This window comes from Myotis lucifugus, unplaced genomic scaffold, assembly GCF_000147115.1.
Source record: "Myotis lucifugus unplaced genomic scaffold, Myoluc2.0 scaffold_521, whole genome shotgun sequence".
NCBI lineage: Eukaryota > Metazoa > Chordata > Mammalia > Chiroptera > Vespertilionidae > Myotis > Myotis lucifugus.
In genome coordinates this window covers 521,176-533,701 of record NW_005871569.1, presented here as the reverse complement: position 1 = coordinate 533,701, position 12,526 = coordinate 521,176, and positions in this window count along the sequence as shown.

Sequence of the window (12,526 nt, the reverse complement as noted above, 5' to 3'; positions counted from 1 at the left end):
TTTGCCCACGGCTGCTCTAGATAATGTGTTCCTGGCAACTCAGTGACCCCGAGACCCAAAACTGTAATTAACATGCTTAATTCTGCTTCTGTAAACTGCTTTTTTACAAACCAGGTTCCTCATTCCAAACCCTGGGATGTAATCAATACCTTTGTGATTTTTGCCTACATAAATCTGGTTTTGCGGCCATCTTATCACTTCGAGATTTGGGAGAGCGAAATGCCCCCCTGGGAGTCCCGGATTGCAATAAATGTGACTCTTTAATTCGACTTCTTGAGGCGTCCTTCTGTGATTCGCGGGGTACATTACAACATTCTCATGGAAAGATGAACAACCTTGGTGCAGAGACCAGAGCCGCCAGCCCTGGGCAAACCGCCAGCCCGCATTACCAGTAAACTGCCCATTTGCAGACCCATTCTTACCCCTTTGCCTACTTCCCCACGGAATCGTCCTCCTTCTACCCAATACACGCAGCTGGCTTATGGTGGAGGGACAGCAGATGTTCGTGGGGACCTGCTCTCCCATGCCGCCGGCATTATGGGGTAAACGCTCAGATAGGATTCAACTCTATCTCTGCTTAATTGGCTCAAGTAGGGACAGGCAGCGTGGACCGATTGATTATCCGGTTACAGTGTGACTCTCACAGCCCTGTTCTCTGGGCAGGAGGCGTTTGGACTTCACCCTATTCCACAGGACTCTGGCTGCCTGGTCTCTGTTAGGTCTGATCAAATAATTGAATCAATACCACCTCGCCCCCCTGGAACTGAACTTTAGACCACTTCACAACCCACATTCCCTTTCGGCTGAGGCTACATTCCGATTGCTAACACCATTATCTTTTCCCCTCTGGACTTTCCCAGGATTTCCCAAGATCTGGACCCGCCCCGAGAGTTCCCCACAGAAAAAGCCCGCCTGGAGTCCTTTAAAACCTCTGACCCCCACCCCTGGGGGCTGGTGCCATTTGGGGGCTCAGCCCTGGGTTCCCGGTGGCCTAATAAATTCCTAATTCTTTACCCCTTTCAGCCTCATGCTTTCCTCCTTCGGGGTTGGAGGTTTTAGCTGGTGTTGTAGAAAAAGGTGTGTTTAAAATGCTCCTTAAAAGAAAACTAATCTGTTTTCTTCCCGTCCCTAGGAGGCGCTTCCCCCACCCGCAGTTCATGCTGTGCACCCTCCTGCAGTAGAGGGCCCTTTCCCGCTTAAAATTCTCTCTTCCCAGGACCACTGTAGAGAACCGAGGCCTATGCAGGGCCTGAGGGCTGGCGACCCTCTTGCACCTCCTCAATCCCAGTGCTTCAGCCCCCTGCGTGGCTGCCCCTTCTACCACATTGAGACAGGCCAGCCAGCCAGGACAAGTGGACGGGGAGAGGGAGACAGATCGTTAACTGGCCAAACAGTTTACAGCCATCTAACAAATTGCGAAATCCTATCTTCCCTGACCAAGGACAGTAAGAGTAAATGGTTTACACGTCTCCGCCCCAGTGAGGGTAAATAGCCTAAGTCACCCCACTCAGGGCGGCAGCAGAAATCCAGTAAGTGCCATTTGTGCCAGCCACACGCAAGGGCGGACAAAGTTAAGGGACTAAATCTCATCTTGGGGCATTAAGATGATGAATATTCTATTGAGATCCTTCCCTAAGACCTCCCCTAAACTCCCAGCCCTTATAAACCCTAGGAAACACGCCCTGACCGGTTTGGCTCAGTGGATAGAGCGTCGGCCTGTGGACTGAAAGGTCCCAGGTTCGATTCCAGTCAAGGGCATGTACCTTGGTTGCGGGCACATCCCCAGTAGGAGGTGTGCAGGAGGCAGCTGATCGATGTTTCTCTCTCTTCGATGTTTCTAACTCTCTATCCCTCTCCCTTCCTGTCTGTAAAAAATCAATAAAATATATTTTAAAAAAAAATAAAAATAAAAATAAACCCTAGGAAACAAAGGACCCAGCCCGGCCCGCTCCAGAGGACATACACTGTGCTTCCCCCCAGGCATGCGTCTCCTAAACTCTATGGTCCCCATGAGATTTGCAACCAGGGGAGCAATGCGCACAGCAGCTGTCCCAGGGTAACCCCTGAACCTGCCTCCAGGGCCCCTTCTCCCTGACTTTTCAGGGAGCCAATAGCAGCCTGGCTTTGTCTCGCTTTTGTTGCTGTGTGTTTATATTTCTCAGCGACCCCAGGCAGCCTGCCGAGCCTCTCCTGTTGCTGCTATCCTAGGCCCTTCCTTGTTGTGTTTCACTGTCTTCAGCTTTAAGAAATGTCCTCTCAAAATCACCTGGACAAAAAAAAAAAATCACCTGGACATGTGTTGTGAAATCTTCCTGAAGTCAGGAACCCCCACACCACCGGCGGCCCAGGCAGACCCTCTGGCCTGGGTCCTGTCCGGTGACATTGTCTCTGCTCCACCGGCATCTCAGAAAGGCCTTCTTCCACCCTCGCCTAAATCAGTTCCCCATCATGCATCATTTTGTTTTACTTTCTGCATTCATTCCTCATCATTTGAAAGACTTGTCCATTTTTTTGTTCGTTTATTTTGCACTCCCCGCCCCACCACTGTAAGCCCTGTGAGAGTGGAGACACCGCCTGTCTTTAGTGCACGTGGCTGTTTAAAAATGTGTGTTGAATGAAAGCTCTGCTAGGGAATTTCCGGACGTTTCCAATGGCCGAATGGCCCTACGTGGCTGCAGCATCAGCCAGGCACTTCTCCTTCACACTGTTACTGGACGGTTCCGTGCTGGGCGCGGGCCCCGCCCTGGCCCGATCCAGGACCTTTTGTGTGTCAGGCGACCTCCAGGCTCTTGAGTTGCACAGGAAAGAATTCAAGAATGTGTTGACTTGAGAACGAAAGCAAGTTTTATTCAGGTAGAGAGGAAGAGAGAGGCTAGACTGCCGGCTCCTGGAGACAGGATCCGAGGTCTAGCCCCAGACTGGCAGCCATGTTCACTGCCCCCCTGGCTGAAGTCTCACAGGGCCCCCCTGTGGCTGTGAAAGAAGCGAAAGTGCGCGGCCAGTGGACTTGGTGGGACTGGCCAGCGAGTTGTGCATCCAGCCAGTCAGTTCCCGGGACGTCAGTGTTTCCAGTTCTTGAACTTTGTGGGGACAGTATCAGTCTCCTCCTTCGGTTGGAAGGGGCCTTGTCCTGAATATGGTCCCTTCCAGAAGCGTGACGCTTTCACCCCCTCCACCCACTTCTATTTGTTGTGTCAGTTTTCATTATGATGATATAAGGAGCTTCGGGGTCCATTTCTGGTCAATTTTCCCTCCATCATGGAATGATCTGGCTTCAGCTAGTTCCTATTGTTGACCCCTGTGGCCACTGCAGCGGTTTCCTGCATCACCTGGTTCCCTTTGATCGTGCCTGGAGGTGTGGGCTCTGAGGGGAGGACCTAGCGGCTTCTTGGCTCGTGATGCTAGTACTTCCTCATTCTGCTTGTCGCGATTTCCCCCTGACCTCTTTCTCTGCTGCCTCAACACTATGCCCTGACTGATACAGCTTCTCAAGTGCAAGTAAAGGCAATGGGAATGGGGACCCCACGGCTTTGTGCTCACAGGCAGCCTGTTACAGCGCACAGTGATACTGCACCTGTGGCTGGCCCCCAAGGCTCTGAGAGGAGAGCCAAAATTCCTGCCTCTACCTCAATAGAAACATCAATGATGACAGAGAATTATCCATCGGCTGCCTCCAGCACACCCTCTACTGGGGATCAAGCCCACAACCTGGATATGTGCTCTGACTGGGAATCGAACCATGACTTCCTGGTTCATAGGGCCACACTCAACCACTGAACCACACCAGCCGGGCCCTTCCTCTACCTCTCCAGACCCATTTTCATACCAGATGGACACCAGAACAGTATATGGCTGGTTAGAAGTTTGGCTTTGGAGACAAGTTCTGCTGGATTCCTCTGCTCTACCACATTCTGTGTGATTTTGGAGAGTTGTTCGGCCTCTGTGTGTCACGGGTTTTTTCACTGCAAAATGGAGATGATAATTCTATCAACTTCAGAGAATTGTTGTGAAGATTTAAAGAAACAATATGTGGCCCTAACCAGTTTGGCTCAGTGGATAGAGCGTCAGCCTGCAGACTGAAGGGTCCCAGGTTCGATTCCAGTCAGGGGCATGTACCTTGGTTATGGACACATCCCCAGTAGGGGGTGTGCAGGAGGCAGCTGAATCGATGTTTCTCTCTCATTGATGTTTCTAACTCTCTATCCCTCTTCCTTCCTCTCTGTAAAAAATCAATAAAATATTTTTTTTAAAGAAAAAGAAACAATATGTGTAAAGTCTTTGAAACAGTGAATAACTGTCGACTACGACAAAGGGTATGATATAATTACTTGCATTTTGTGGGAACCGCGCCAGAGATGCCTGATAGTCAAGGCCAATTAGAGCACAGAGGCCTTGTGGTCAATACACCGAGTGGCCACTCTGCGTCTAGGCTAAGGTACCACGCAGGTGCAAGGCCACAGGATCTCACGGTACGCCGTGCCCTTCCATAGCCAAATGACTGATGGCACTGTTGGCTAGAGGCCTCTTTTGTTGTTGACATGTTGTCAACCAGCTAGTGAGCTAGAGAGAGGAGCGAAAAGGCAGGCACAGAGGGTGCGGCTACAATGTAAGACCAGGAGCTCGTGGAGAGCTCAGAGAGAGCTACCATGTCAACCAGCCAGTGAGCTGGGCCGGGAGACAGGGAGCTGCTGAGCCAGAGGGGCTGGAGAGGCTATGAGGCTGCAGCTCTGAGGGAGCACTCAGGCGCTATTGCATGTAAAGCGACTGGTCTAGAGGCAGCGTGCGGCTGCCCAGATAACAGCTGTGGGTGCAGAGACTGCTACTAGGTAGGAAGGATCTGTATTCACCAGCCGGTGTACGCTGTCTGTATGCACTTTACTGTGAAGAGCTGTTTTGTCTAATGGCTCTATGGCCTCTGGCTTCTGCAATAAAGACTCATCTTATACACCCTCAACTTCCCGTAGCTTCTCCATCTGAGACCTGGCATCCAGAAAGGTCCAGGGGCTCGGACCCAACAGTTAGGATAGCGAGTAGGATTCCAGAAGGAACCTACTCGGGAAGAATTTAGAATATGTGGACCCAGAGCAACTCAGAGCAGTAGAGCTATGCGGTGCTCATGCTGCCTCTGCCACATTTGAAATGAGAATCGTAAATCGAGCGAGAAGATTTAGTAGGGTCAACACTTATGATAGAGACTTTAACCAGACAGGGATCAGGGGGCCTACGGGAGGAGCTCTCTCATGCCCTCCGCCATCAGAAAGCTCTATAGGAAGAACTCTATGTTTAAAACAGCTCTGTGGTTATAACAGCCCCTCCCATACACTTCCTTTTCCTAGCTGAAAAGGAACTTCCTTCTTTCTTTATTTCTTTTTAAAAATTTATTTGTTTGTTTGTTTATTTGTTTATTTTAGAGAGAGAAAGAGAGAGAGAGATTTGTTGACCAGTATCAAACCCGCAACCTTGACATATCAGGACGATGCTCTAACTAACTGAGCTACCTGGCTAAGGCTGGGACTTCCTTCTTTTTGCTCTCAGGACTCCCATGTGGCCCCCATAACTGCAATGACCAGATTGCAGTGCTCTCCCCACTCTCCAAAAAGACTTCTTTCCAATGAAATAGCTGCACAACTTTTTGTATATGGGCAACAGTAGGTGTGTGTTCGGAACAGGTCTGGTTTAACCTGAGGAAGGAATGGGGTCGCTCTGGCGCAGAAGACCTCAGCGTACCTCGGGCCTTTTGCTGACCTGCTTCAGACTCAGTACTGGTGGCAGCTGACCACGATTCAGAGATTTGCCCCTCCCATGCACACTGATGCCCAGCAGAGGCAGCTACTAACTGTGGATCCCTTTGTGGCTTCTAACAGGTAGCCCAGGACCAGTCATAAACAGCATCTGACATTGTCCTGCACCAGATTCCCTCCCAAAAGCCATAGAACCAACACATCCAGTGCTGTCTTCAGACCACCAGAGTACCACCCGATTAACTCCACAGGTGACACAACACAACGGGAGATCTCAGCAGGTACCTGTCCTGGGGTCAATCCTCCTCCCCCATTCCATATCAGCTCTTACAGGGTAGTTGGGGGAGATCTTCATAATCAGCCAACCTGAGGGTCAACCCCACCCATGAATATGCCAACAGAAATCAAGGCTGAACTACAATAGGAGGGTTCACATAATCCACACAAGGGATACTCCTGGAGCACCTGACTCAGGTGATCAAGGAGACTGCATCACTGAGCCCAACAGGACACCTACTCCATAAAGTAACCCTACCAAGGCCAGGGGGACTTAGCAGATACACAGAAACAAACACAGAGAGGCAGCCAAAATGGGGAGAAAAAGAAATATGCCCCAAATGAAAAAACAAGAGAAATCTCCAGAAAAAGACCTAAAAAAAATGGAGACAAGCAATCTATTAGATTCAGTGGTTATAACGATGCTCACGAAATTTAGTTGAGATCTTCAACAGCATGAATAAGGTCATAGAAACCATAAAAAAGAACCAGTCAGAAATAAAGAATACAATAATTGAAATAAAGAATACACAGGAAGGAATCAATCAATAGCAGATTAGATGAGCCCTAACCAGTTTGGCTCAGTGGATAGAGCATCGGCCTACAGACTGAAGGGTCCTAGGTTCGATTCCCGTCAAGGGCATGTACCTTGGTTGCAGGCACATCCCCAGTAGGGGGTGTGCAAGAGGCAGCTGATCGATGTTTCTCTCTCATTGATGTTTCTAACTCTCTATCCCTCTCCCTTCCTCTCTGTAAAAAATTAATAACATATATATAAAAAAATAGCAGATTAGATGAAGCAGAGGATAAAATCAATGATTTGGAAGATACATTAGCAGAAAATACCCAATCAGAGTGGCAAAAAGAAAAAAGAATTTTAAAATGAGGTTAGTTTAAGAGATCTTTGGGACAACATCAAGCGTAACAACATCTGCATCATAGAGTACCAAAACAGAACAAAGAGAGCAAAGGATTATTATGACTGAAAACTTCCCTAATCTGGTGAAAGAAAAGGACCAAAAGTCCAGGAAGAGCAGGGACTCCCTAATAAGATGAACCCAATGGCCAACATCATGACACATCATAACTAAAATGGCAAATGTTACAGACAAAGGGAATCTTAAAAGCAGCAGGAGAGACAGTTAGTGCTACTAAGAGCTCCCACAGACTGTGCTGATTTATCAACAGAATTTTTTCCAGCCAGAAGAGATGGGCATAAAATATGCAAAATGATGAAAAGTAAGGACCTGCAACCAAGACTACTCTACCCAGCAAAGTTATAATTTAAAATTGAAGGAAAAATAGAGAGCTTCTGAGACAAGAAAACGCTAAAAAAAAAGTTTACCACCCAACCAGTATATATTTCTTTTACAATACAATACTAGTATTTTAACATTTTACAAGAAATCTTTTATTTTTCCCTGTACTCACCTTAGGACATGTTCATTGATTTTTAGAGAGAGGGAAAGAGAGAGAGAGAAACATCAATGTGAGAGAGAAACATCAATTGGTTACCTATCGTACATGCCCCAACCGAGGACTGAACCTGCAACCAAGGTATGTGCTCTGACCAAGAATTGAACCCACAACTTTTGGTGTATGGGAGCACCTAAATATATAAAGCAAATCTTGGTGTAAATAAAGGAAAAGATCTATAGTAATAGAGCAATGGTAGGGGAGTTTAACATCCCATTCACATCACTGAATATATTTTCCAGGAAGAAAATTAATAAGGAAACAGTGACCTTAAATGACACATTATATCAGATGGATTTTGGTGTACAGGATTTAATTGATATTTTTATAGCACTTAATCCTAAATCATCAGGATATATAATACTTTTCAATTGCACATGGAATATTTTCTAGGATAAATCACATGTTAGCACACAAAACAAGTCTCAATAAATTTAAGAAGACTGAAATCATATTAAGTAGCTTCTCTGACCACAATGGTATGAAACTAGAAATCAATTACAAGAAAAAAATCTGAAAAACACACAAAGACATGGAGGCTAAATAACATGTTGCTAAGCAATGAATGGGTTAACAATGAGATCAAGGAAGAAATCAAAAGATACCTTGAAACAAATGAAAATGAGAATACAACATCCCAAAATCTGTGGGACACAACAAAACAAGTTTTAATAGGGAAATTCATAGCAATTCAGGCCTACCCGCCCTCCCCCCCCCACACACACACACACATACATGCACAATCTCATCCCTGGCCAGTGTCGCTCAGTTAGTTAGGCATCATCCCACCCACCAAAAGATTGCCGGTTCAATTACCTATCAGGGCACATGCCCAGGTTGTGGGTTTGATCCCTGGTAGGGTGCATGTAGGATACAGGTAATGGATGTTTCTTCACTCTCTCTCCCTCTTCCTTCCTCTCTCTTTGAAAATCAATAAAGATAAAGTCTTTTTTTTTAAATCTTATATAAACTATCTAACCTTATACCTAAATGAACTAGAAAAAGAACAACAAACAAAGCCTAAGGTGAGTAGAAGGATGGAAATAATAAAGATCAGAGCAGAAATAAACAACAACAAAACAATATCTATATAATAAAAGCATAATATGCTCATTAAACCAGACAACCAAACGACCTTCCGGACATCATTCCGGACGTCCTTCCAGGTGAAGCTGCCATGGTGGGGGCCAAGGCAGAGGTGGTTAGGGGCAATGAGGCAGGCAGGCAGAGTGGGTAGGGGCAATCAGGCAGGCAGGTGAGTAGTTAGGGGTGATCAGGCAGGCAGAGGCAGTTAGGGGCGATCAGGCAGGTAGGTGAGCAGTTAGGGGCATCAGGCAGGCATGAAGAAGTGGTTAGGGGTGATCAGGCAGGCAGGCGAGTGGTTAGGGGCAATGAGGCAGGCAGGCAGAGTTTTTAGGGGTGATCAGGCAGGCAGGTGAACAGTTAAGAGCCAGCGGTCCTGGATTGTGAGAAAGATGTCCGACTGACAGTTTAGGCCCGATCCCACAGTGGGACATCCCCTGAGGGGTCCCAGATTGCGAGAGGGTGCAGGCCAGGCTGAGGGTCCTCCCTCCTCCCCCCGTGCACAAATTTTGTGCACCAGGCCCCTAGTAAAAGAAATAAAAGGGTCTTTGAAAAGGTAAAGATAATTAATAAACTTATAACTAGATTCATCAAGAAAAAAAAGAGGACCAGAAATGAAAGAGAAGTGACAACTGATACTACAGAGATAGAAAGGATTATAAGAAAATACTATGAAGAATTATATGCCAACAAATTGAACAATGTGGAAGAAATTAATACATTACTAGACACATAAAATCTTCCTGGATTGAATCAAGAAGAAACAAAATCTGCCCAGATCAATTACTAAAAATGACATCAATTCAGTGATCAAAAAACTCCCAAAAAAGAAATGTCCTGGACTGGATGGCTTCATAGGTGAATTTTTACCAAACATTCAGAAAAAAATAAGATCTATTCTTCTCAAAATATTCCAAAAAAAATCAAGAAGGGGGAAGACTCTGTAGCTCAATTTATTATGCTATAATTACCCTGATTACAAAACCAGAAAAAGACATTACAAAAAAAGAATACTATAGAGCAATAGCTTTGATGAACACAAATACAAAAATTCTCAACAAAATATAAGCGAAACGAATTTACCAATAAATTAAAAAGATTATACAACATGATCAATTGGGATTTATTCCTGGGATGCAAGGTTAGTCCAGTATGTAGAAATCAATTAACATGATACACCATATAAACAAAGTGAAAAATAAAAAATATGTTATCATATCAAGAGATAAAGAGAAAGCATCTATTGACAAAATCCAGCACCCATTTATGGTGAAAAAACCCCATAACTCTCAACAAAGTGAACATAGAGGGAACATACCTGAACATAATAAAGGCCAAATATGACAAACCCACAGCTAAAATCTACTCAATGGACAAAAACTAAAAGCATTTCCCTTAAGATCAGAAACAAGACAGGGATGTCCACTTTTATCCAACATAGTACTTGAAGTCCTAGCCACAACAATTTGAAAAGAAGAAGAAATAAAGGACATCGAAATTTGAAAAGAAGAAGCCTGGCTGGCGTGGTTCAGTGGTTGAGCATCAACCTATATGAACTAGGAGGTCAAGGTTCGATTCCCAGTCAGGGCACATGCCCAGGTTGCAGGCTTGATCCCCAGTGTGGGGCCTGCAGGAGGCAGCTGATCAATGATTCTCTGTCATCATTGATGTTTCTATCTCTCTCTCCCTCTTCCTTCCTCTCTGAAATCAATAAAAAAATATATTTTAAAAAATTGGAAAGGAAGAAATAAAACTGCCATTATTTGCAGATGACAAATAACTACTAAAACTGAGAAATTCAGTTAAAAAGCAGAATACAAAAGAAATATTTAGAAATCAGTTGTATTTTTCTACATCAATAATGAACTACCAGAAAGAAAAACTAAGAAAATAATCCCATTTACATTCCTTAAAAAAAAAAACCTAGGTCACCAATAAGGGTTTAATCTCCAACATTTACAGGGAACTCATACAACTTAACAAAAGGAAGATAAACAACCCAATCAAAAAATGGGCAATGGACCTAAATAGATACTTTTCGAAAGAAGACAGAAGGAAGGCCAAGAGACATATGAAAACATGCTCAAAGTCACTAATTATCTGAGAGATGCAAATCAAAATGACAATGCCGTACCATCTCACACCAGTCAGAATGGCTACCATAAACAAATCAACCAATGATAAGTGCTGGAGAGGCTGTGGAGAAAGGGGAACACTTGTGCACTGCTGGTGGGAACGCAGACGGGTGCAGCCACTGTGGAAAAAAGTATGGAGTTTCCTCAAAAAACTAAAAATGGAACTCCCATTTGACCCAGTAATCCAACTTCTAGGAATATATCCCAAGAAACTAGAAACACCAATCAGAAAGGATATATGCACCCCTATGTTCATAGCAGCACAATTCACCATAACAAGATTTGGAAACAGCTAAGTGCCCATCAGCAGCACTTAGAAACTGGATTAGAAACTGCGGTACATCTACACAATGGAATACTACGCTGCTGTAAAAAAGAAGGAATTCTTACCCATTTGCAACAGCATGGATGGAACTGGAGAGCATTATGCTAAGTGGAATAAGCCAGTCAGAAAAAGATAAGTATCACATGATCTCACTCATTTATGGAATATAATGAACAACATAAACTGATGAACAAAAACAGATCCAGAGGGAGAACCAAGATGGCGGCATAGGTTAACGCTGGAGTTTGCTGCCTCGAACAACTACTTCAAAAATACAACTAAAAGATGGAACGGACATCATCCAGAACCACAGGAAGGCTGGCTGAGGGGAAGTTCTACAACTAGGAGGAAAGAGGAAACCATACCCAGACTCAGAGGAGGCGCAGTGCTGAAGTGAAATACTAAGGTGCGGAGGTGCGTGTGGAGCAGGCCGGTGGCAGAGGGCACGGTTGTTGTATTCAATCAGGAGGGAGTTTCAGACTCTGAGCTCCAGATCCGGGCGAGTCTCTAGAGACCCAGACTCAAACGAGAGAAGCGGGAAGGCAGCTTTCTCTCCGAGGTTTGCAGCGGTTGCAGAGCCGCTGGGGACGGAACTGAGAGCAGCCATAACTGCTCGCTCCACCCCGCCCTGTAGATCCCCTGGGACCCGCCCGGGCCAAGCCCTGCACAGAGGCATTTGCCGGATAGCCTCAGGCAAAGGCTAGATTAGCACCGCCCTAGAGATCCAGCACAGAAGCGCTCCCACTGCAGACACAGCTGACTCTCATAGCCAGTTAGCCTGGAGGGCAATTTACCCCCAGTATTGCCGACAACAATCAAGGCTTAACTACAACAAGACTGCCCACAAAGACCACAAGGGGGTGCACCAAGAAAGCATAAAAAAATGCGGAGACAAAGAAACATGACAGAAATGGAGGATATAGAGCTCAAAACCGCACTTTTAAGGTCTCTCAATAATCTTCTAGAAACTGCCAATAAACTTGATGAGAGACTCAAGAAATCTAATGAGACCCTCGATGTTGTGATAAAGAACCAACTAGAAATTAAGCATACACTGACTGAAATAAAGAATATTATTCAGACACCCAACAGCAGACCAGAGGAGCGCAAGAATCAAGTCAAAGATTTGAAATGTGAAGAAGCAAAAAACACCCAACCGGAAAAGCAAAATGAAAAAAGAATCCGAAAGTGTGAAGATAGTGTAAGGAGCCTCTGGGACAGCTACAAGCGTACCAACATCAGAATAATAGGGGTGCCAGAAGATGAGAGAGAGCAAGATATTGAAAACCTATTTGAAGAAATAATGGCAGAAAACTTCCCCTACTTGGTGAAAGAAATAGATTTACAAGTCCAGGAAGCACAGAGAACCCCAAACAAAAGGAATCCAAAGAGGACCACACCAAGACACATCATAATTAAAATGCCAAGAGCAAAAGACAAAGAGAGAATCTTAAAGCAGCAAGAGAAAGAAACTCAGTTACCTACAAGGG